This window comes from Bos mutus, chromosome 11 (genome assembly GCF_027580195.1).
Source record: "Bos mutus isolate GX-2022 chromosome 11, NWIPB_WYAK_1.1, whole genome shotgun sequence".
Taxonomy (NCBI): Eukaryota; Metazoa; Chordata; class Mammalia; order Artiodactyla; family Bovidae; genus Bos; species Bos mutus.
Genome location: NC_091627.1, coordinates 71,813,513 through 71,837,028, shown reverse-complemented (window position 1 = coordinate 71,837,028; position 23,516 = coordinate 71,813,513). Strand labels below are relative to the sequence as shown.

Sequence of the window (23,516 nt, the reverse complement as noted above, 5' to 3'; positions counted from 1 at the left end):
TTCTTAGGTAATGTTGATGCTGTTGGTCCATGGACCACACTTCGAGCAGCACAACATAAATTTCTCAGTAGCAAGACAGAGAAATAGAATGTAATAAATTGTCAGAATTAAGGAAAGACTCAATCAAAGCCTCTCTCTACATTTGTATACTAATTAGTCTATTTGACGTTTCTTCTCAGATGAATAATAAATATCTAAAATTTAATATGGATGTCTTATTAAGCTGTTACTCACAAAGGGTAACTGGAGCTTAATCACACTGGGGACCCTTTGAGGAGCTGGAGGAACTGTGCAGCATCTATCTCAGTAGTTTTGACCATGAGGAAATATTTTGCACTTCTTAAAGAACTGCAGTGGATTTGTATAAAATGTATACTGAGAGTGGTGAAAAAAAAATTTAAATCAAATTAAAATTAGAAGGCAAGAAATTGTAGTCTTAAGGAAATATATTTAATTATCTTAATTATTGTTGTATATGCTTTTTTTATTGCTTAGAGCTTTTCATTTGTCCAAAACATTCATATTTTATATATTTTGTTGACATGTAGATGAGTTTGAAAACCCATTTGTTCACAGACCTTTCACAGAGTACATCTTTTACCCTGTCACCATTTTCTTGTTTCACTACTGTGTTTCTCCTAAACTCCATCTATTGTATATGTAGAAAGCATATAAATACCATTTATGTAAGTGAATCAGTAGGTGACATTTTCATCAGTCATAGTTTCTGATTACATTTGCTCTCTCTTACTAAAACAACTTGCTCAAATACTAGAAGAAAAGGAAACTAGAATACACAAAGGGCTTTAAAACAGTTCAGTTCAGTTCAGTCACTCAGTTGTGTCCGACTCTTTGCGACCCCATGAACCACAGCATGCCAGGCATCCCTGTCCATAACCAACTCCCAAAGTCTACCCAAACTCACGTCCATTGAGTCGGTGATGCCATCCAACAATTTCATCCTCTGTCGTCCCCTTCTCCACCTGCCCTCAATCTTTCCCAACATCAGGGTCTTTTCAACTGAGTCAGCTCTTCACATCAGGTGGCCAAAGTACTGGAGTTTCAGCTTCAACATCAGTCCTTCCAATGATCACCCCGGACTGATCACCCTTATGATGAACTGGTTGGATGTCCATGTAGTCCAAGGGACTCTCAAGAGTCTTCTCCAGCACCACAGTTCAAAAGCATCAATTCTTTGGCATTCATTTTCTTTATAGTCCAATCTCTCATCCATATATGACTACTGGAAAAACCATAGCCTTGACTAGATGGACCTTTGTTAACAAAGTAATGTTTCTGCTTTTTAATATGCTGTCTAGGTTGGTCATAACTTTCCTTCCAAGGAGTAAGCATCTTTTAATTTCATGGGTGCAGTCACCATCTGCAGTGATTTTGGAGCCCAGAAAAATAAAACCTGACACTGCTTCCACTGTTTCCCCATCTATTTCCCATGAAGTGATGGGACCAGATGCCATGATCCTTGTCTTCTGAATATTGAGCTTTAAGCCAACTTTTCACTCTCCTCAAGAGTCTCTTTAGTTCTTTACTTTCTGCCATAAGGGTGGTGTCAGCTGCATTCTCCCAGCAATCTTGATTCCAGCTTGTGCTTCTTCCAGCCTAGTATTTAGCATGATACACTCTGCATATAAATTAAATAAGCAGGGTGACAATATACAGCCTTGATGTACTCCTTTTCCTATTTGTTTCATGTCCAGTTCTAACTGTTGCTTCCTGACCTGCATACAAGTTTCTCAAGAGGCAGGTCAGGTGGTCTGGTATTCCCATCTCTTTCAGAATTTTCCACAGTTTATTGTGATCCACACAGTCAAAGGCTTTAGCATAGTCAATAAAGCAGAAATAGATGTTTTACTGGAACTCTCTTGATTTTTATCTCTGGTTCCTCTGCCTTTTCTAAAACCAGCTTAAACATCTGGAAGTTCATGGTTCACATATTGTTGAAGCCTGGCTTGAAGAATTTTGAGCATTACTTTACTAACGTGTGAGATAAATGCAATTATGTGGTAGTTTGAGCATTCTTTGGCATTGCCTTTCTTTGGGATTGGAATAAAAACTGACCTTTTCCAGTCCTGTGTCCACTGCTGAGTTTTCCAAATTTGCTGGCATATTGAGTGTGGCACTTTCACAGCATCATCTTTTAGGATTTGAAATAGCTCAACTGGAATTCCATCACCTCCATGATCTTTGTTTGCAGTGATGCTTCCTAAGGCCCACTGACTTCACATTTAAAACAGTAGATATTATTTAAAAGCAGATAACCCTCAGAAAGTAATAGAATAGGCAAATGATAAGTGATTCACAAATTATAATTGATCACAGCTCATATTCTCTAAAGAAAAGGATAAACAATTGCAGTAATGTTGGAAAAGGATATTTAAATTCAGTTGTTCTAGGTGTTAAATGTATCTTGGTGTACTTTTGAGTTATTCTAGATATACAGATAAAGAAAGAATGAAAAACATAGTATAAATAAGACCCTGTAGTTCAGGCAACTTACAATCTTATTTTATATAAATAAAATAAATAATTACATGAATTCATACAAATTCATATGGATTTAATCACAGTATATGGAGTTAAAAGTCTTCTTATCAATGAGATTGTCTTATTACCAACAAGATAAAACAGAGTCACTTCAGCTGTATTCACAACAGTCAAGATATGAAAGCAACCTAGGTGTCCAGTGAAAGAAGATATGCTGTTTATACACAATGGAATATTACTCAGACATAAAAGATAACAAAATTTTGTCATTTTGTCTAGGTCCACTCATCCCTTATGCTAAGGGAAACTAGTCAGACAGATAAAGACAAATACTGTATGATCTCACTTATATGTGGAGTTTAAAAAATAAAACGAACAAACGAAACAAAAACAGACTCATAGACACAAAGAACTATGAGTGGTTGGCAGAGTGGAGGGGGTATGTCGATTGGAAAAGAAGTGATGGGGATTAAGAAGTACAGCTTCCAGCTATAAAATAAGCTATAGGAATGTATTGTACAGCAAGGGAATATAGTAATAATACTATAATAACTATACATGACAGATGCTAATTGACATCATAGTGATCATTTTGTATGTATAAAAGTATCAAATCACAATTTTGTATACTTAAAACTAATATCATATTGTATATCAATTATAATTCGATCAAAATAAATAAAAATGAAATTGAGAAGAAATGTGGATATACTCCTGTACCTTACCAACAGACTTAGAAAAACTGTGAAAATATTTCAGTTTGAATTGCTGCCTGTATCTATTTCTACCTGAAACAACTCTTAACAATAATTGTTTTAAGTTCTTTATTTAGTCCTTGATAAGAAAACTTTTCTATTTATTTTTAGGTTGATATTCAAAGAAATATATAAAAAGAATAGACCATAAAACAACAGGTTAGGAGCTCATATTACTTAGTTTTTGTCTTAACACATGTCTGACCTATAGGAATAATTTTAAATATCTTCAGTAAAGCCAGATAAAGGCTACAATAGTCACTCCAGTGATTCAACTATAGTCATTCTAGCTATTCATCTTATTGCCATTCTAGTTGTTTATTTATGGTCCATTCAGAAGGGAAAATGAAAATATGCCATGACACCTTCAAATAGCTTGAAAGATGGATATAGGTATGAATAGGAAGCTAAAAATATAAAAAATGAACTCTTCAGAACAATGTAGCTATATTGTTCACCAATTTTTAGAGGCCCCAAAATGACTATCTGAAACCTTATATAAAATTATAATTATTTAGTTAAATATTTAGTTTTTTAGTTAACTAAATAAACCCTGCTGCCTTGTGTTATGGGAAATATACAGAGAATATTAGAATGAAAAAAGACTTCAAATATCATCTTTTCTAGCTAAGTCATTATAACAGGTGAAAAAACAGGACTGGAAAAAGTGATTGATACCACATTCCATAGTCAGTACATTTAGCAAAAATTTGATCAAAACCCTTAATTCTTAATCTCTCCCATTTATCTCTATCTCTATCCAGTGTCCTTTTGACTATATGGTAATCATTTAGATCTTCACATTAGCTTAACAGTAACATAATTTTAGTATTTTATTCCTAAAAAATAAGAAAATAATTGAATCACTTTATATGAGCATTCAAGAAAAATTGAGTTTGGTTCCTTCATTTTTCAAGCTGATGAAATTCTTGCCAAGTTGTGAAAAAAATATAAATTCGAGTGTTGTGCTCCCTCAAAAGTACTACACTGCACCTAAAAAAGTAGTATTTACTACATTGTAAACCCTCTGATTACAAACGTTTTCATAACACACACATATACACACTGACACATATATTTGGTTTTTTACTTATACAACTATCATGTGATGAACTATTAGATCAAGAGAAGAAAAGTATGGGGGAATTATTAAATTACTATTTCTCAACGTCAAGTCCACCCATTTATATTCTGCTTTTTTTTTTTTTTTTTTTACTTTACAATATTGTATTGGTTTTGCCATACATCGACATGCATCCACCATGGGTGTACACGTGTTCCCCATCCTGAACCCCCCTCCCACCTCCCTCCCCATACCATCCCTCTGGGTCATCCCAGTGCACCAGCCCTGAGCATCCTGTATCCTGCATAGATCTTGGACTGGCGATTCATTTCTTATATGATATTATACATGTTTTAATGCCATTCTCCCAAATCATGCCCCCCTCCCTCTCCCAGAGTCCAAAAGACTGTTCTATATACCTGTGTCTCTTTTGCTGTCTCGCATACAGGGTTGTCATTACCATCTTTCTAAATTCCATATATATGTGTTAGTATACTGTATTGGTGTTTTTCTTTCTGGTTTACTTCACTCGGTATAATTGGCTCCAGTTTCATCCACCTCATTAGAACGGATTCAAATGTATTCTTTTTAATGGTTGAATAATACTCCATAGTGTATATGTACCACAGCTTTCTTATCCATTCATCTGCTGATGGACATCTAGGTTGCTTCCATGTCCTGGCTATTATAAACAGTGCTGCGATGAACACTGGGGTACACGTGTCTCTTTAAATTCTGGTTTCCTTGGTGTGTATGCCCAGCAGTGTCGTATGGCAGTTCTATTTCCAGTTTTTTAAGGAATCTCCACACTGTTCTCCATAGTGGCTGTACTAGTTTGCATTCCCACCAACAGTGTAAGAGGGTTCCCTTTTCTCCACATCCTCTCCAGCATTTATTGTTTGTAGACTTTTGGATCGCAGCCATTCTGACTGGCATGAAATGATACCTCATTGTGGTTTTGATTTGCATTTCTCTGATAATGGGTAATGTTGAGCATCTTTTCATGTGTTTGTTAGCCATTTGTATGTCTTCTTTGGAGAAATGTCTATTTAGTTCTTTGGCCCATTTTTTGATTGGGTCGTTTATTGATGCTAGTGCAGGGATTGAAAACCAAAAGTCTCCTTTACCAGCTGGCTCCATTTTAAATTATTTCAATATGGGGTGCTAGAGAGAGACCTGATGACTGGAGAAGGGTTAAAGATGTGGGGTTTGCTTATTTTTTATTTATTTTTTTATTGAAAGATAATCGCTATATGTGTTTGCTTATTTTTGTTAGTCTCCTCTTGTTTACACAACCTCTTCCATGGTTCTTGCTCCTGGAGGAGAGAGTTGGTTCCAGTTGCTGCAGGTAGCAGCCAGTTTCTCTGTCATTGCTAGTAGCACTGCATCACATGCCTTTAGAGACAGAAGCACCCTAAGACCTACAACTCTTACCTCTAAGGTCTGAGTCTCAGCTCTGTTTGAGTCATTCTCCTAGCTCCTCATTCATCAGCAGGGAAACACCTCCTTCTCAAAGAGCTAGGCCAACCCCAGCTGCTTCTCTTTTCTCCCCTCACCTTAAGGATGAGTAGTTGCTTTCTGTACTTACAATTTCTGTAAAAATTCAGAGTTTCTTGTTGTTGTTGTTGTTGTTTTTTTCATTTTTAGTTTTCCATACCTGACTAGATAAATATTTATATTAGCTTTTTTCTCTGCTGCAATAATTTCTGTGCTTTCTGTTTTGCTGACTGAGCCTTGACAGATACAGAAATAAAAACTTGACAGTGATCAAGGACCTAGCATGCATCAGGCCTCCCTTATAGATTACTTATTTTTCAAATTTTCTCTGGTATACATAGTAATTTCACTATTCTTCCTCCTCCTAACAGCTTTATTGAGATATAATTGATATATAAAGTGCAGCTGCTGCTCCTTACCTTGGACGAGGGGTGTCTCCTCACCACTGCCCCTCCTGACCTTGAACGTGGAGTAATTCCTCTCCACCCTCCTGCGCCCTTGCAGCCACCACTCCTTGGACATGGGGTTGCTCCTCTCAGCCGCCGCCCCTGACCTCAGGCGTGGGTAGCCCCTCCCAGCCGCCGCCCCGACCTCGGGCATGGGTAGCTCCTCTCGGCCACAGCCCCTGACCTTGGACGTGAGGTAGCTCCTCTCAGCTGCTCCTGTGATGTCTCAGACTGTCAGTGCTGGAGCAGCCGTGAAGAGACACCCCATGTCCAAGGTAAGAGAAACCCAAGTAAGATGATAAGTGTTGCAAGAAGGCATCAGAGAGCAGACACACTGAAATCATAATCACAGAAAACTAGTCAATCTAATCACACAGACCACAGCCTGGTTTAACTCAATGAAGCTAAGCCAGGCCCTGTGGGGCCACTCAAGATGGGTGGGTCATGGTGGAGAGGTCTGACAGAACGTGGTCCACTGGAGAAAGGAATGGCAAACCACTTCAGTATTCTTGCCTTGAGAACCCCATGAACAGTATGAAAAGGCAAAATGATAGGATACTGAAAGAGGAATGCCCCAGGACTGTAGGTGACGAATATGCTACTGGAGACCAGTGGAGAAATAATTCCAGAAAAAAATGAAGGGATGGAGCCAAAGCAAAAACAATACCCAGTTGTGGATTGGACTGGTGATAGAAGCAAGGTCGGATGCTGTAAAGAGCAATATTGCATAAGAACCTGGAATGTTAGGTCCGTGAATCAAGGTAAATTGGAAGTGGTCAAACAGGAGATGGGAAGAGTGAACGTCGACATTCTAGGAATCAGCGAACTAAAATGGACTGGAATGGGTGAATTTAACTCAGATGACCATTATATCTACTACTGTGGGCAAGAATCCCTTAGAAGAAATGGAGTAACCATCATGGTCAACAAAAGAGTCCGAAATGCAGTACTTGGAAGAAATCTCAAAAATGACAGAATGATCTCTGCTCGTTTCTAAGGCAAACCATTCAATATCACAGTAATCCAAGTCTATGCCCCAACCAGTAACGCTGAAGAAGCTGAAGTTGAACGGGTTTGTGAAGACCTATAAGACCTTTTAGAACTAACACCCCCAAAAGATGTCCTTTTCATTATAGGGGAATGGAATGCAAAAGCAGTGAAGAAACACCTAGAGTAACAGGCAAATTTGGCTTTGGAATATGGAATGAAGCAGCGCAAAGGCTAAAATAAAGTTTTGCCAAGAGAACGCACTGGTCATAGAAAACACCCTCTTCCAACAACACAAGAGAAGACTCTACACATGGACATCACCAGATGGTCAACATCAAAATCAGATTCATTATATTCTTTGCAGCCAAAGATGGAGAAGCTCTATACAGTCAGCAAAAATAAGACCAGGACCTGACTGTGGCTCAGATCATGAACTCCTTAAGGCCAAATTCAGACTTAAATTGAAGAAAGTAGGGAAAACCACTAGACCATTCAGGTATGACCTAAATCAAATCCCGTATGATTATGCAGTGGAAGTGAGAAATAGATTTAAGGGACTAGGTCTGATAGATAGAGTACATGATGAACTACGGACCAAAGTTCATGACATTGTACAGAGGACAGGGATCAAGACCATCTCCATGGAAAAGAAATGCAAAAAGGCAACATGGCTGTCTGAGGAGGCCTTACAAATAGCTGCGAAAAGAAGAGAAGTGAAAAGCAAAAGAGAAAAGGAAAGATATAAGCATCTGAATGCAGAGTTCCAAAGAATAGCAAGGAGAGATAAGAAAGCCTTCCTCAGTGATCAATGCAAAGAAATAGAGGAAAAGAACAGAATGGGAAAGACTAGATATCTCTTCAAGAAAATTAGAGAGAGCAAGGGAACATTTCATGCAAAGATGGGCTCGATAAAGGACAGAAATGGTAGGGACCTAACAGAAGCAGAAGATATTAAGAAGAGGTGGCAAGAATACACAGAACTGTACACAAAGATCTTCACAACCCAGATAATCAAGATGGTGTGATCACTCACACTCACCTAGAGCCAGACATCCTGGAATATGAAGTCAAGTGGGCCTTAGAAAGTATCACTACAAACAAAGCTAGTGGAGGTGATGGAATTCCAGTTGAGCTATTTAAAATCCTGAAAGATGATGCTGTGAAAGTGATACACTCAATATGCTAGCAAATTTGGAAAACTTAGCAGTGGCCACAGGACTGGAAAAGCTCAGTTTTCATTCCAATCCCAAAGAAAGGCAATGCCAAAGAATGCTCAAACTACTGCACAATTGCACTCATCTCACACACTAGTAAAGTAATGCTCAAAATTCTCCAAGCCAGGCTTCAGCAATATGTGAACCATGAACTTCCTGATGTTCAAGCTGGTTTTAGGAAAGGCAGAGGAACAAGAGATCAAATTGCCAACATCCACTGGATCATTGAACAAGCAAGAGAGTTTCAGACAAACATCTATTTCTGCTTTATTGACTATGCCAAAGGCTTTGACTGTGCAGATCACAATAAACTGTGCAAAATTCTGAAAGAGATGGGAATACCAGGCCACCTGACCTGCCTCTTGAGAAACCTATATGCAGGTCAGGAAGCAATATTTAGAACTGGACATGGAACCACAGACTGGTTCCAAATAGGAAAAGGAGTACGTCAAGGCTGTATATAACTTATAACTTCCCATCCAGCCATCTCATCCTCTATCATACCCTTCTCCTCCTGCCCCCAATTCCTCCCAGCATCAGAGTCTTTTCCAATAAGTCCACTCTTCGCGTGAGGTGGCCAAAGTACTGGAGTTTCAGCTTTAGCATTATTCTTTCCAAAGAACACCCAGGGCTGATCTCCTAGTACATCAGGAGAAATGCTGGGCTGGAAGAAGCACAAGCTGGAATCAAGATTGCTGGGAGAAATATCAATAACCTCAGATATGCAGATGACACCACCCTTATGGCAGAAAGTGAAGAGGAACTAAAAAGCCTCTTGATGAAGGTGAAAGAGGAGAGTGAAAAAGTTGGCTTAAAGCTCAACATTCAGAAAACGGAGATCATGGCATCCAGTCCCATCACTTCATGGGAAATAGATGGGGAAACAGTGGAAACAGTGTCAGACTTTATTTTGGGGGGCTCCAAAATCACTGCAGATGATGACTGCAGCCCTGAAATTAAAAGACGTTTACTCTTTGGAAGGAAAGTTATGACCAACCTAGATAGCATATTCAAAAGCAGAGACATTACTTTGCCAAGAAAGGTCTGTCTAGTCAAGGCTACGATTTTTCCTGTGGTCATGTATGGATGTGAGAATTGGACTGTGAAGAAAGCTGAGCCGAAGAATTGATGCTTTTGAACTGTGGTGTTGGAGAAGACTCTTGAGAGTCCCTTGGACTGCAAGGAGATCCAACCAGTCCATTCTAAAGGAGATCAGCCCTGGGTGTTCTTTGGAAAGAATGATGCTAAAGCTGAAACTCCAGTACTTTGGCCACCTCATGCGAAGAGTGGACTCATTGGAAAAGACTCTGATGCTGAGAGGGATTAGGGGCAGGAGGAGAAGGGTATGACAGAGGATGAGAAGGCTGGATGGCATCACTGACTCTCTGGACGTGAGTTTGAGTGAACTCTGGGTGTTGGTGATGGATAGGGAGGCCTGGCATGCTGCGATTCATGGGGTCGCAAAGAGTCGGACACGACTGAGCGACTGAACTGGACTGAACTGAATGACACATGTTAACTCATTTAATCCTCGGAACAACACTATGAGATAGTACTATCCTTATGACTAGGTTACAGAGGAGAAAACTAAAAATTCAAATCAGGCAGACTGGCTTTTCTGTGTGTGTTTGGAATCCTCAGTATGTTCTGCCCTAGAAGGAAAGACAGTAGCATGAATATAAATAAGGATAAACTTGTCAATGTTGCAACAGGAAGTTTAAATTCCTGCAACCATTTTCTTTTCCATAATTAGCTTCCTGTTATTTCTCTCCATCAGTTTCTTTTCTCCCACCCCACTCCTAGTCTAATATTATTACATATATTCTTCTCATACTAATTATCTTTGAGTAATTCCACATATTAAGAAGTTATTTAAGACATTTAACACTAACCCAGATCTCCAAATTTTTCTGCACTGCTTTACAACATGTACTATGTAAGACTTTCTTCAAATGTTATCTGTGCAAGCCTGGCCCTATATTGGTACTTCAGGGTCTCTGTTTTAAATGCTTTTCTTCTGTCAGGACCATTATTTATTTATATAATAACCAATCATAAGAATCCTGCTTAAGAACTTTTTCCTGACTGAAAAGCCCACATTGATTCATTTCAACTCTTGAATTTTTAAACCATTTATTGCCTTTACTGTGAGCTTCCATAGTGGCTCAGACAAAGACTCTGCCTGCAATGAATTTGCCTGTAATGCAGGAGACTGGGGTTCTATCCCTGCATCTGGAAGATCCCCTGGAGAAGGGAATGGCAACCCACTCCAGTATACTTGACTGGAGAATTCCATGGGTACAGGAGCCTGACAAGCTACAGTCCATGGTGTTGCAAAGAGTCCAACATGACTGAGAGATTAACACTATCACTTTTTCATTGCCTTTATTGTAGAAACTTATTGTAGGCCACCTTATTTTTTTACTTTTTTTTATACAAGTTTCATGTAATTTTAAACTAGATTGTAAACTCCATGAGGCCAGAGATCATGTCATACATTCATTTATGTACTGGTAGTCTTAATAATTCCAAATACATGTTTATTGTTGAAAAAATGGTAAGAATCATGTAAGAATCCCAACTCTTCTACTCTTTTGGAGTAGGAGTCCAAACAGAGAAAGAAGCAATGCCAGAAATAAAAAGTATGTATAAATAACTTTTCACCACAGGTATCCCTAAGAATACTATAAAATCTATTACCCTCCTCCTAAAAGGAAAAATATAGTACATTTTTTAGAAGTTTAAAAATCCAAGAGATTGTTAATAACTTTGTTCCCACAGGAGTGAATAAATGAATGGATTAAGAATTCCTAAAGTACAAACACATAAAGCCTATTCCAAGACATGTCATGTTGCCAAAAGTCATTCACACTATACTGTGGTTTTTAAGATGACAGATGCACTATTCAAATATTCTTGAGTCCATATCCCTTCTTCAGGGGATCTTCCCAACCCAGGGATTGAACCCAGGTCTCCTGAATTGCAGGCAGGTTCTTTACCATCTGAACCACCAGGGAAGCCCATATCTTTAGCTCAGCTACTGTCTAATTGCAATAGCAAGAAATTTATGTGTTCTAAATGGACTTTATTAAAGGGTGATAAATATAATAAGTGTTATATCTACTTCATAATATTATTTTGAGGATTATATGAGATGATCTGTAAAAGTGGTTAACATAGTACCAATACCCAGGAAGTACTCAGTTGCTAGTAATTATTTGTTCTCTGTATTAAAGAAATAAAATAATCTAGGGTGCTGTGTCACAGTCAGACCAAAATCATTTGTGATGAAAATTGCAATGTGTAATAATTGCAACATTAAGTGGAAGGGATTATTCCTGTGGTCTCTCAATCCCAAAGTTAGTAGCAGTGATGGCTATGAAATTTCATATTCAAAAGAGAACTGCTTTACACTATTAGATAGCTAAGCTGATCTATCCTCTCACTCTCTATCTAAGAGATCTAGCCTCTTTTAGGCTAGATCTAGAAATAGAGATCTAGAAATAGATCTCTATTTCTAGATCTAGAAATAGAGAGCTGATGCTTTATTAGAAAAGGTGGAGGTTTAGAAATGTGAAGGTTTAGGACTGTGAAGTGAAGTCACTCAGTCGTGTCCAACTCTTTGTGACCCCATGGGCTGTAGCCTGTCAGGCTCCATCCATGGGATTTTCCAGGCAAGAGTACTGGAGTGGGTTGCCATTTCCTTCTCCAGAAGATCTTCCCGACCCAGGGATCGAACCTGGGTCTCCCGCATTGCAGGCAGACACTTTACCGTCTGAGCCACCAGAGCACTGTTAGTTCCCTATCCCGTCCCCTTTTGAGTAAGAAAAGACGGGACTCTCACCTCTACCACATGAGAGAGTTACCCAAGATGTCTACTGAAAGAAGGGAGCTTCCTTCTTCTCTTGCTTCATTCAATGACAAATTCCCAATCATCCTGTGCTGATATCCAGATAGTATGTGACACAATCCCTTAAAAAACTTGACTGCAATCTTTTGGAGTTTGAAAAGTTTGAGGCTAATATCTGCCTCTCAACTGGAAAAGTCTGGACACAAGAGACAAACCCAGAACAATAGCAGGGCAAGGAAGAGAAGGAGTAGCTATATAATCAAGTTCATCCACTTGGGCACACTTCAGATTTTTAACTATGTCAAATAATCCCTGGATCCTTGAAAAACAAAACTATAGTGTTCCCCCCAAATGAGTCAGCTTGGGATGGTGTTGTGAAGCAAGACATTTGACCAAAGGTGAAAAGTACAACTATTAGCTAAGACTTATTCTTTCTCTCTGCTCTGAACCCTAGACCCTGGGTAGTAGTGAATGGTTGGGAAAAGATATAAAGAGAAGAGACTGAGCATAAAGATGGAAAGGAAAAGGCCAGAAACCACTTGTCCCTTCCCTAAGGTTCTCGAGTAAGTGGGAGAAGGCTGATCACTAGCCTGGTCTTTTTATCACCTAAAAATAATAGTTTGTTATAAGTTTTAAGTGCTTGGGAAGCTGTGTGGTCTGCCAGAGATGTTTCAAATTGATTGCTAAGGGAGATACTAAAGAACAGGTTTGAAGGCAGAGAATAGAATAAGAAAGGTGCTTTCTGATCTTACTGGTCTACTGTTTTAATGCAGCCCATTAAATAAACCCACTCTATTATGCTTTATGCAATGTTATGCATACTTTTATACATAATAAGATATGTATCATAAAGAATGATATGCTTTAAAAAAATTTTTTTTACATTATTTCTGTATTTTTGGCGGTGCTGAGTCTTCATTGCTGCTTGCAAGCTTTCTCTAGTTGCAGCCAGCAGGCGGTCATTATCTAGTTGCAGTGGCGGGACTTCTTATTGCAGTGGCTTTTCTTGTTGAAAAGCACAGGCTCTAGGGTGTGTGGGTCAGTCATTGTGGCACAAGGGCTTAATTGCCCATCAGCACATGTAATCTTCCCAGACCAGGGAAAAAACTGTATCCTCTGCATTGGTAGGCAGATTCTTAACCATTGGACGACTAGGGAAGTCCAAGAATGATATGCTTTTTGACGTCTATCAGTTCAGCTCAGTTCAGTCGCTCAGTCATTTGTGATTCTTTGTAACCCCATGGACTGCAGTACGTCAGGACTCCCTGTCCATCACCAACTCCTGGTGATCAATTTGAGCTTACTCAAACTCATGTCCATTGAGTCAGTGATGCCATCCAACCATCTCATCTTTTTCTGTTGTCCCCATCTCCTCCTGCCTTCAATCTTTCCCAGCATGAGGGTCTTACAAATGAGTCAGTTCTTTGCATCAGGTGGCCAAAGTATTATAGTTTCAGCTTCAGCATCATTCCTTCCAATGAATGTTAAGGATGGATTTCCTTTAGGATGGACTGGTTTAATTTCCTTGTAGTCCAAGGGACTCTTGAGAGTCTTCTCCAACACCACAGTTCAAAGGCATCAGTTCTTCTGCACTCAACTTTCTTTATAGTCCAACTCTCACATCCATACATGCCTCCTGGAAAAGCCATAGCTTTGACTAGATGGACCTTTGTTGGTAAAGTAATGCCTGCTTTTTAATATGCTGTCTAGGTTGGTCATAACTTTTCTTCCAAGGAGCAAACATCTTTTAATTTCATGCTTGAAGTCACCATCTGCAGTGATTTTGGAGCCCCCCAAAATAAAAAGTCTGTCACTGTTTCCATTGCTTCCCCATCTATTTGCCATGAAGTGATGGGACCAGATGCAATGATCTTAGTTTTCTGAGTGTTGAATTTGGAACTCAGCAGTCTATTCGTTCTGATTAAAGATTATGCCTTTAACTCTGCTTTCATTTACTTACATTTCAGTATGTTTCCCAAGTGGGAGAGATGAGCATAGGTTTCAGGCTAATCATCTTAGAATTGTGTATAACTGTATGCAGCAACCATTCATTTAAAAATATTTATGTAACAGGAGGGCTTTTCAGGTGCTGCTAGTGGCAATGAACCTGCCTGCCAGTGCAGGAGACAGATGTGGGTTCGATCCCTGAGTTGGGAAGATTCCCCTGGAGGAAGGCATGGCAATACACCCCAGTATTCTTGCTGGGAGAATCCCCATGGACAGAGGAGCCTGGCAGGCTACAGTCCATAGGGTTGCAAAGAGTCGGACACAACTGAAATGACTTAGAACAGCATAGCAAAGCATATGTAACAGAACCAGAATCTGTAAATGGTCACATATGTATTTGAAAATCATCTGCTGTATATGTCATGCTAGAACATAAGCTGAAAACCCATGACCCATACCCATGGTAGCCAATGAGATGGACATCTGGCATTATTTGAAATAATTCAGAGTGGGGAAAACGGATTGTATGTAAATAAGACAATATTGGTTTTGAGTTAAAGATAATTATAGAAGTTGAGTGATAGTTGCATTATTTAGTTGCTTTATTATTATATTGGGCTTCCTTTGTGGGTCAGCTGGTAAAGAATCCACCTGCAATGCAGGAGACCTGAGTTAGATCTCTGGGTTGAGAAGACCCCCTGGAGAAGCAAAAGGCTACCCACTCCAGTATTCTGGCCTAGAGAATTCCAAAGGGGTCACAGAGTCAGACATGATTGAGCAACTTTCACTTCACATTACTATATTGTTCTATTTTCTTGTATATATACTTGAAATTTCCCTTATTAAAATGTTTTAAAAAAAAACAGACTGGCCAATTAACAATAAGGGAACATCTCACTCACTGTAAGATGCACTGGTGGGCTTCAATGATAAATAAAGAAAATATTCAAGAATTTGTTCGAGGGCTCCTCAAAATATTATATGAAAACTGCATACACACATAAGAGTGCTCACTATAGTTAGGTCTAGCAGCAAAGTGCGAGAAGGTTAACTTGAGACTCTGGCATTTTAACTCTTCCAAGGAAGTGGTCCCAGCCTGGTAGAAGGGGTCAGTGGAGACTTCTAATGTCTAGCAGAAGGAAATGCAAACCTTCTCTAGATCTAACATTCCAAAACTGAGTAGCCTAACTTCCCAAACATCCATGAAGGAAAACATAAATTACGTTTACTACAGAAATATACCCTCTCTGGTACTCCTTTCCTCATGATGGCCAGAGCATATTTATTAGTCCACCTGACCACCCCTTCTGCTATGACTTTCCTTTAAGAAACTTTACATTATGGCCACACTATGTGATGTGTGTCTACATCCCATATCATCAGTGGCATTAGGGTTCTTATTAATTTCTTATTTAAAAGTAAATAGTTTCAAATCTTCCTCATTGTGAATATTGTTGTCTTTTATTGGTAGATACCCTTAAGCAAATTAACTAAATTCCCTATTTGATTAAGTACTTTTTTAAACATCATAAATGGTGTTGAGTTTGATAAGATAACCTTCCTGCATCTATTGAAATGGTCATATAATTTTCCTTCTATGATTCATTGATGTGGAAAATTATGTTAAACCATCTTTGCATTCTCTGGTTATACTAATTTGGTCATGGTATACTATAATAGAAAATAAAATAATGAAATGATAAGTAGAATACAAACTAAAAAAGAATACAGTTTTGAGCATAAACTTTGCAATGATTTTAAGAGGTACTTATTTCCATATATTAAATTTAGCCTATTAGTTTATCAAGTACATCCTAAAATTTCTTTTAAATGACCAAAGAATTATGAAAAATAGCATTGCTTATGAAAACAATGTCAGATATTACACTGGATGAATTTTAAAATATTATAAACATTTTACAACTCCCATATTGCATGAAAACAAACAAAAGAAATATGTTTAAAATATTTATGCATGCCAATTAAAATAAAAATAGAGAGTTTGGAAACTTCATTAAAGCAAAATTTTCTATAAAGCCTCTAACATATATTTAAAGACTAATACCACATAATTGTATTGATCAATCTTTAAAGAAGTAATGTGCTCACTCTCCCACCCCCACCACTGTGAATGCACAGGCACACACACACACACACATATACACACTCACACACATATTTGCCAAGCTTGTTTTCTAAACACACCTCACTCCATGGCTTCCAAGGCCACAATTATAGGTGAGGGAGCCTCAGGCTGTGTGGCACTATCCAATAAAAAGGGTACATATTGCATCTGTGGACTGGGAACACTGCCACTCAGAGAACCTATCTTACTCCATTGCTTATCTGAAGAGAACAGACCTGGAAACATGAATGTGCATGTTACTTAAGTCCCTTTAGAGTGGACTTTATAAATGAGATATGGGTGACAGAAAGGAGCAGAGGCTGTAATCCATTAGGCCTCTGAAAATGCCTTGCAAAACTAGAAAGTAGCCTCACTTATTACTTAAGTGAAGCCATTTAGGAACATACCTCCTTATATTTTCTTCCCTTCCTTTCCTGCCTTGTTTTGTGTTTTCTTTGAGTCTACACACTGGGATTGCATTATCCAAAAAAATATTACAAAGTGTGTATTGTTTTCTAGGAGAACACAGAGCTAAGACAATGACACAGTAAGCATTTTATTAAATGACTGTGTATTATATTTTAATGTCTATTTTAGTCATAGGGGCTTCCCAGGTGGCTCTAGTGGTAATGAGCCTGCCTGCAAATGCAGAAGACCTAAGAGATTCAGGTTCAACCCCTGGGTTGAGAAGATCCCCTGGAAAAGGACACAGCAACCCGCTCCAGTATTCTTGCCTGGAGAATCCCTTGGACAGAGGAGCCTGGCAGGCTAGTCCATAGGGTCTCAAAGAACCGAATTGACTGAAGTGACTTAGCAGCAGCAGCAGATATTCATAGACGATGGGGAAGGAAAAAAAATCTCTCAGTAGATGCCAAAAACAAATTTGGTCAAATTTGACATACATTTTTGAATAATAAATTATATAATTTAAAATCCTATCAAGGGTTCTATTTCCATAAATGAAGAAAATTGTTTATTTCCAAATCAACTGCCAGCACAATTTCAAAATCAGCCACACTATATCATTCTAATTAAAATTAGAGCCAACACTGCAATTCCTGCATGTATAAACATGTAACATTATGTAAGTTCTAGCTGATTAAATCATTAGAGAAAAACAAATGAGTTATACTGGATAGACCATATAATTAAATGCTTTTTGTCAAAAAGCACTAAATTTATAATATCATTTTATTTAGCAATTCTGTGCTTAACTTATCATTTGAATATAAATAGACGTTGCCAAATATATGTGGGCTGGTAGATTTTATGCTTCTGAAAGGCAAAGACTGTGATGTTTTGTTCATGGATGCATAGTTAACACCTTAACCCAGCCCTTGGACCACTGTTCCAATGATGACTGTGCAGTACAGACAAGACAGTCTTCTAAGCATTTTACAGAATCACTATACTCAGTTCTCACAACAATCTTAATGGTAGATGTTATTATAAATGGGGAAACTGAGGCTCATAATGATTATGTGACTTGTCTTAGATCAGAGAGACTGTAAGTGATGAGACAAGGATTTGAATCCAGATATTCTGATTCAAGAACTTCTATCAAAAAATGATTTCTAATGTTTCTCTTAGGTAGAAATGGAATTGTTTTTTCTACACCTAATTATTTTTGACTATTGCATATGGATGATAAAAAGATATACAAATAATTGAATGACTATTACTCATTTATACAAATAAGTGAAAACTAGAAAACAAATACACCAAGTGCCAATAGATAATCTGATAAAAAAAAATTGGTGCATCCATGTAAAAGAATCTATGAAATCATTTAAGAAGAACGATAAATAGCAATGTATATGGGTTAGGCAATATATGGTTTTATGTGAAAAGCAAATATCAAGAGTGATATGTAGAATAATGGCACTTCAAAGATGCTCATGTCCTAATCTTTGGAACCTATGTATGTGTTATGTTACATGACAATGTGGAATTAACGTTACAGATAGAATTAAGATTGCTATTCATCTGACCTTGAAGAGATTGTCCTTGATTATCTAGCTGTAAAAGTATTCACAAAGGCTCTTATAAATGAAAGAGCTTGGCAGGAGTGTCAGTGTCTGAATCAGAGAAACACCTGAAGACGCTACATACTAAACTTTGAAGATAAAAGGGAGTCACAAACCAAAGAATACCAGAAGTATATAGAACCTGGCAAAGGTAAGAATGTTAATTTTTGCCAAAATACTCTCAAAAGAATCAATACCTTGGGCCCAGTAAAACCCATTTTGGATACTGAACTTGCAAAATTGTAAAAATAAAATTGCTATTGTTTCAAGCCACCAAGTTTGTAACAGTGTTAATAAGAAACAAATATACCATGTCTGCGAGATATGTTTCCATTTTTATATTTAAAAGCATATATGTTTTTCAGGGTGATAATATTATATGCTGCTGCTGCTGCTGCTAAGTCGCTTCAGTTGTGTCTGACTCTGTGCGACCCCATAGACGGCAGCCCACCAGGCTCCCCCGTCCCTGGGATTCTCTAGGCAAGAATATTATATACAATTTTTAAATTCTATTTTCTTTAGGTTCACTATGTTTTTTCACTTTAATGATTATTTATAATTGCTACATCTGCATCTACTTCTTTATGTAATATGAGTTGGGGAATAAAAATACCATGTAAAATATCTATGAATTTAGGTAGAAAAGCAGACACAAAAACACACAGAGCACATAGAATTGATTACAATATTTAAATATGAAGCAATACACACGTAAAGGAGTCTAAAGGCATATAATAAGCAGCCACTTTATTAGTCATATTTTCAGATGAATTATATTTTCCAGTCCCAAATAACTTATTTCCTAAAGTTTTCAAAAGTTCTATAATATAACTGTGATACATGTAAAATGTTCAGAAAATTTATAAACTTCTTAATTTTAGGTGTAGCTTGAATTTTATAAACTACTCATAGAAGGTGATACAAAAGACATTAATATATCAAACATTGATATATGTGAAAATTAATGTTTCTAAATTCTCCAAAGCAGAATCGTAAATAACATATTTCAGCACATTATCAGAAATGTCCAACATATCTGTATCTAATTGAAAAAAAGAAAACATATGTATATTTCATAAGAAAAGAGGTGGTATAAATAGCTTCACAACTTGAGCCAAAGAAAAGGTTGGCATTAGTGAAAATGTGCATATATATTCTAAATACAATTTGAGAGGCAATCATAAAATTAAGTAACCTTCATCATTTTCAAGCTAACACAATTGAAAGGAATTAATTACAAACAAACAAAATCACTGAAGATTCCAGCAGCAGTATTTAACATTTTGTACTCTATTTCCATTGCATTTTTTATATCCTAGTCTCGTCTTGTATTTTTTTCACTATAAACCTATATGTTTTCCATTGCTATGAAACAACTGATTACAAACTTAATGGCTCAAAACAACACATTTATTATCTCACTGTTTCTCTAAGTCTGGGTGCAATTCCTATGGTTTCTCTGCTTAGCATCTTACTGGGCTAAATCAAGAAGATAGCTAAACTCTGATGTCATTTGAAATTCTTTTCCAAATCACTGGTTGTTGTCATAATGCAGGTTTTTGCAAACCTAGGGCTGACACTCCCATTTACTTGGTGATTGTCAGGCTGGGAATGCATTCAGCTCCTAAAGGTTACTTGTAGTTCTTTGCAAAATGGGCTGACTCCATTGGCAGCTCACAGGACAGTTGCTTGCTTCTGCAAGGTCAGAAGAAAAAAAAAAATTACACTGCTTAGAATCTCTCTGACTCTTTTTAAGGACTGACCTGATGAGGTCAGGAGTACCCAGGATAATTTTCCTTTTGATTAACTTAAAGTCAACTAATCCCTATATAGCAATGCAAAATCCCTATATCAGTTCAGTAAAGTTCAGTTCAGTCACTCAGTCATGTCCGACTCTTTGCGACCCCATGAATCGCAGCGTGCCAGGCCTCCCTGTCCATCACCGACTCCCAGAGTTCACTCAGACTCACGTCCATTGAGTCAGTGATGCCATCCAGCCATCTCATTCTCTCTCGTCCCCTTCTCCTCCTGCCCCCAATCCCTCCCAGCATCAGAGTCTTTTCCAATAAGTCAACTCTTCTAATGAGGTGGCCAAAGTACTGGAGTTTCAGCTTTAGCATCATTCCTTCCAAAGAAATCGCAGGGCTGATCTCCTTCAGAATGGACTGGTTGGATCTCCTTGCAGTCCAAGGAACTCTCAAGAGTCTTCTCCAACACCACAGTTCAAAGGCATCAATTCTTCGGCGCTCAGCCTTCTTCACAGTCCAACTCTCACATACATACATGACCACAGGAAAAACCATAGCTTTGACTAGATGAACCTTTGTTGGCAAAGTAATGTCTCTGCTTTTGAATATGCTATCTAGGTTGGTCGTAACTTTCCTTCCAAGGAGTAAGCTTCTTTTAATTTCATGGCTGCAGTCACCATATGCAGTGATTTTGGAGCCCAGAAAAATAAAGTCTGACACTGTTTCCACTGTTTCCCCATCTATTTCCCATGAAGTGATGGGACCAGATGCCATGATCTTCGTTTTCTGAATGTTGAGCTTTAAGCCAACTTTTTCACTCTCCACTTTCACTTTCATCAAGAGGCTTTTTAGTTCCTCTTCACTTTCTGCCATAAGGGTGGTGTCATCTAAATACCTGAGGTTATTGATATTTCTCCTGACAATCTTGATTCCAGCTTGTGTTTCTTCCATCCCAGCTTTTCTCATGATGTACTCTGCATATAAGTTAAATAAGCAGGGTGACAATATACAGCCTTGATGTACTCCTTTTCCTATTTGGAACCAGTCTGTTGTACCATGTCCAGTTCTAACTGTTGCTTCCTGACCTGCATACAAATTTCTCAAGAGGCAGATCAGGTGGTCTGGTATTCCCATCTCTTTCAGAATTGTCCACAGTTTATTGTGATCCACACAGTCAAAGGCTTTGCCATAGTCAATAAAGCAGAATTAGATGTTTTTCTGGAACTCTCTTGCTTTTTTGATGATCCAGTGGATGTTGGCAAGTTGATCTCTTGTTCCTCTGCCTTTTCTAAAACCAGCTTGAACATCAGGAAGTTCATGATTCACATATTGCTGAAGCCTGGCTTGGAGAATTTTGAGCATTACTTTACTAACCTGTGAGATGAGTGCAACTGTGCGGTAGTTTGAGCACTCTTTGGCACTGCCTTTCTTTGGGATTGGAATGAAAACTGACCTTTTCCAGTCCTGTGGCCACTGCTGAGTTTTCCAAATTTGCTGGCATATTGAGTGCATCACTTTCACAGCATCATCTTTCAGGATTTGGAATAGCTCAACTGGAATTCCATCACCTCCACTAGCTTTGTTCATAGTGATGCTTTCTAAGGCCCACCTGACTTCACATTCCAGGATGTCTGGCTCTAGGTCAGTGATCACACCATCGTGATTATCTGGGTTGTGAAGATCTTTTTTGTACAGTTCTTCTGTGTATTCTTGCCATCTCTTCTTAATATCTTCTGCTTCTGTTAGGTCCATACCATTTCTGTCCTTTATTGTGCCCATCTTTGCATGAAATGTTCCCTTGGTATCTCTAATTTTTTGAAGAGATCTCTAGTCTTTCCCTTTCTGTTCTTTTCGTCTATTTCTTTTCATTGATTGCTGAAGAAGGCTTTCTTATCTCTTCTTGCTATTCTTTGGAACTCTGCATTCAGATGCTTATATCTTTCCTTTGCTCCTTTGCTTTTCTCTTCTCTTCTTTTCACAGCTATTTGTAAGGCCTCACCAGACAGCCATTTTGCTTTTTTGCATTTCTTTTCCATGGGGATGGTCTTGATCCCTGTCTCCTGTACAATGTCACCAACCTCAGTCCATAGTTCATCAGGCACTCTATCAGATCTAGGCCCTTAAATCTATTTCTCACTTCCACTGTATAATCATAAGGGATTTGATTTAGATCATACCTGAATGATCTGGTGGTTTTCCCCACTTTCTTCAATTTAAGTCTGAATTTGGTAATGAGTTCATGATCTGAGCCACAGTCAGCTCCTGGTCTTGTTTTTGCTGACTGTATAGAGCTTCTCCATCTTTGGCTGCAAAGAATATAATCAATCTGATTTCAGTGTTGACCATCTGGTGATGTCCATGTGTAGAGTCTTCTCTTGTGTTGTTGGAAGAGGGTGTTTGTTATGATCAGTGCATTTTCTTGGCAAAACTCTATTAGTCTTTGCTCTGCTTCATTCCGTATTCCAAGGCCAAATTTGCCTGTTACTCCAGGTGTTTCTTGACTTCCTACTTTTGCATTCCAGTCCCCTATAATGAAAAGGACATCTTTTTTGGGTGTTAGTTCTAAAAGGTCTTGTAGGTCTTTATAGAACCATTCAACTTCAGCTTCTTCAGCATTACTGGTTGCAGCATAGACTTGGATTACTGTGATATTGAATGGTTTGCCTTGGAAACAAACAGAGATTATTCTGTAGCTTTTGAGATTGCATCCAAGTACTGCATTTTGGACTCTTTTGTTGACCATGATGGTTACTCCATTTCTTCTGAGGGATTCCTGGCTGCAGTAGTAGACATAATGGTTATCTGAGTTAAATTCACCCATTCCAGTCCATTTCAGTTCGCTGATTCCTAGAATGTTGACATTCACTCTTGCCATCTCTTGTTTGACCACTTCCAATTTACCTTGATTCATGGACCTGACATGAATTGCATATTCCTATGCAATATTGCTCTTTACAGCATCGGACCTTGCTTCTATCACCAGTCACATACACAGCTGGGTATTGTTTTTGCTTTGGCTCCATCCCTTCGTTCTTTCTGGAGTTATTTCTCCACTTATCTCCAGTAGCATATTGGGCACCTACTGACCTGAGGAGTTTCTTTTTGAGTATCCTATCATTTTGCTTTTTCATACTGTTCATGGGGTTCTCAAGGCAAGAATACTGAAGTGGTTTGCCATTCCCTTCTCCAGTGGACCACATTCTGTCAAATCTCTCCACCATGAGCCACCTGTCTTAGGTTGCCCCATGGGCATGGCTTAGTTTCATTGAGTTAGACAAGGCTGTGGTCCTAGTGTAATTAGATTGACTAGTTTTCTGTGCATATGGTTTCAGTGTGTCTGCCCTCTGATGCC

At 38.3% G+C, this 23,516-nt stretch overlaps 1 pseudogene; it reads right to left on the bottom strand.

The window, feature by feature from the left end:
- The window catches only part of LOC106700934 (tigger transposable element-derived protein 1-like), a 34,049-nt pseudogene extending 27,632 nt beyond the window's left edge, over positions 1-6,417 (bottom strand).
- Between the last annotated feature and the right edge of the window lie 17,099 nt (positions 6,418-23,516).